This window comes from Cololabis saira, chromosome 4 (assembly GCF_033807715.1).
Source record: "Cololabis saira isolate AMF1-May2022 chromosome 4, fColSai1.1, whole genome shotgun sequence".
Lineage (NCBI taxonomy): Eukaryota > Metazoa > Chordata > Actinopteri > Beloniformes > Belonidae > Cololabis > Cololabis saira.
Genome location: NC_084590.1, coordinates 1,445,838 through 1,448,736, shown reverse-complemented (window position 1 = coordinate 1,448,736; position 2,899 = coordinate 1,445,838). Strand labels below are relative to the sequence as shown.

At 46.6% G+C, this 2,899-nt stretch overlaps 1 pseudogene; it reads right to left on the bottom strand.

Moving 5' to 3' along the window:
- Positions 1-1,301: 1,301 nt before the first annotated feature.
- On the bottom strand, positions 1,302-2,496 carry LOC133442186 (serine/arginine-rich splicing factor 11-like; annotated as a pseudogene).
- Positions 2,497-2,899: the final 403 nt, after the last annotated feature.

Here is a 2,899-nt window from a genome sequence, read left to right as displayed (position 1 = left end):
GACAAAGCTGAAATCAACAACTCCCTTCACATGGCGGTCATAGTGTTTCTTTCCTCGTGCACTGGACTGTTGGCCGTTCTCAGATGCAATTTGGTAGGCCTCTTTCATTCTCGTAGCCCATTTGTCAGCGTACCTTTGTGGTGTTTCACCTTCCTCTTCAGTAGAAAGACCAAATAGCTGATCTATGATGAGGCGGGGGTGGAGCCCAAACATGAGATAATGGGGTGAGAAGCCTGTAGCCTCGTGTCTAGTGCAGTTATATGCGTGCACCACCTGTGGTAAATGATCCTTCCAGTTGTTTTTTTTCCTCTTCCTGCAGTGTTCTCAGCATCTGAAGCAATGTCCGATTGAACCTCTCTGCAGGGTTTCCTTGAGGATGATACGGGGTTGTCCTGGAGTGACCCACCCCAGACAGCTGCTGCAGGGTCTTAAACAGGCTGTTCTCAAATTCTTTCCCCTGGTCGTGGTGTAGACGGGAACAAAATCCAAACCTAGTGAAGAAGTCACCGAATATTCTCTCTGCAGCTGTTCTGCCTGATTTTTGGTGGGATACACTTGGGCAAATCGGGTGAATTGGTCTATAACTACTAAGATGTATTCATATCCCCCCTTGCTCTTCTCCAAGTGCATGTAATCAATAGACACAAGCTCAAGAGGTGCAGTGGTTGTGATGTTGCCCATTGGTGCTCTATCATGGATCACAGGTTTCTTTTGCTTGATACATGGGCACTATTGCGGCTGTTGTTAGTCCCAAAAAAAGGCCGCGAGGGACTAAGCAGGGGAGGAAACACTGTGACGCGCTTGTTGTAAAGAATTCAGTTCCACTCCAATGATGCGTCTGAACATTTATTCTTCTCCTTGCAAACACGTTAAAATGCTTCAGGTACCAGTTACTGAGACAACATTTGCGTGCGTGAGTGCGTGAGTGCGGTCAACAGAAAAATATCACCTCCTCGAGCTCACCCCTTCTCTGTCAAACCCTGACCAGGTGAAGGTAATGAATGAAATACTATTCTTGCTGGTACCGCCCATGCCCCGGTGAACACGCCCACCACCCAAAGTGTCAATGAAATGTGCAGGTGCAATACGAGACCATCAACATAAAAGCAGAGGAGAATTATGGCTCCTACATTCCAGCCCCTTAATTATTCCAATAATAATTACACCACTACACATTATATACAAGAAAAACTTTAGAGAGAAAGATACAGTTCCTTTGAATGTCCTTTTCTTCTTTAGGCCAAAACAAAAAATAGTCCAAAGTCCATGTGACAGTGTCAATTCATAAGACAATGTCAAGGTCAAAGTCTATGAAGTTCAAAGGTCAGCTGCACGTCCTCATGGATCTTCTGTTTCCTGTAGAAGGCAAACCTTTGTAATAGGTCTGTCCAGATAGCTGGTCTTTGTCTTGATCCGCACCTCACGCACCAGTCCTCTTCTATCTCGCTGTCATACCCTTGTTCTTCTTCATCATAATCTCTGGTGATCTTCACATCTGCTTTCTTGCCTTCGGATTTCCTTTCTCGCTCCCGTTCTTTGTCTTTACTTTTTCTTTTTCTTGCTGGTGGATAGCTCTCGTTCTTCACGGATGCGCTCTTTATCACTGCAGAGTTCACTGCTTGAGGACTCATCCTTCTTCAACTTTTTGCTTTCAGATTTCTTACTCTTTTTCTTCTTTCATCTTCGAGGAGATGGAGTTGGAGAGGTTCTCATTTTAGGAGACTTCTTAGGAGGAAATCTGCTGGCACTGCGACTTCTCCTGCGTCTCTGGCTGATGCTGCGAGACCGCCTGGCTGTGCTGTAGCTTTTGGGTGGTGTTTTGGATTTTTTTTTCTTCTTTCTTTCTCTGGACCTGCTTCGACATCTTCGTCCCTTGTCTCGAGAGTGGGTATGTCTCCTACGTGGACTTCTGGAGGGCCTTCTGTTTCTTGAGTTTGATCTACGCCTTGATCTGCTCCTGGTTCGCCTGTATCTTGAACGAGACCTGGACCTTCTTCTTCTGGACTGGGACCGAGAGCGAGAATGCTTCCTTTTGCTGTCTTTGTGTCCAGGTTCAATAGCAGCAGAAATGAGCAACTGGGCCTCTCTCACTCTCTTCATGGCCTCTGGACTGACCATATTGACTGTGACATGCGGCTGTCCACAAATAGCTGCACTACTTCCCTCTCCTCCGAGAGGTCCATTTATGGTCCAGCCCAACATGGTTTTAACCGCGTATGGGCCTCCATCAACACTCCGAACAACTTGCCATGGCTCCAGTGCCTCGGGAACATTTGTTCCAATCAACAGGTCAATCTCTGAATCAATCTCTGTTATTTGTATGTGTTTCAGGTGTGGCCACCTTTGGAGGTCTTTCTGTCGAGGAATGTTACCTCGATGAACTGGCATGTTTTTCTGTGTGAAGATATCAGGCAGATCACAAAAACAATCGCTATCCAATCCAGCCACTTCCAGATCTGAGACAACGTAGCTTTCAACGACCTTCTCCTGACCCATAGTCCGAAGGAGAATGCCTGTTCTTCTTCCCCTGAGATTCAACCTGTTCATCAGCCTCTCTGTGCAGAATGAGGCGGAGCTCCCAGGATCCAGGAAGGCGTAAGTAATCATTGTTTCATGCCCCTTCTTAGGCTTGACATGAACTGGCACGATGGAGAGCGTACAATCATGCTCACCAGCCCCTGTAAGACCACTGGTTTGGACAGAGATCAGAGCCTCGCCCAGTGCCGACTCCGATTCTCCCTTGGTTTGCAGTGAACTTGTTTCATTTTCTTTTGAATGAATATGAAGTATGCTAGGGTGCTTCAGACTGCATACTTTGCATGAAAGCCGTTTCTTACAGTCTCTACTCATGTGCCCAATGCACAGGCATCCAAAACACACACCATGTCCCTTTAAGAAA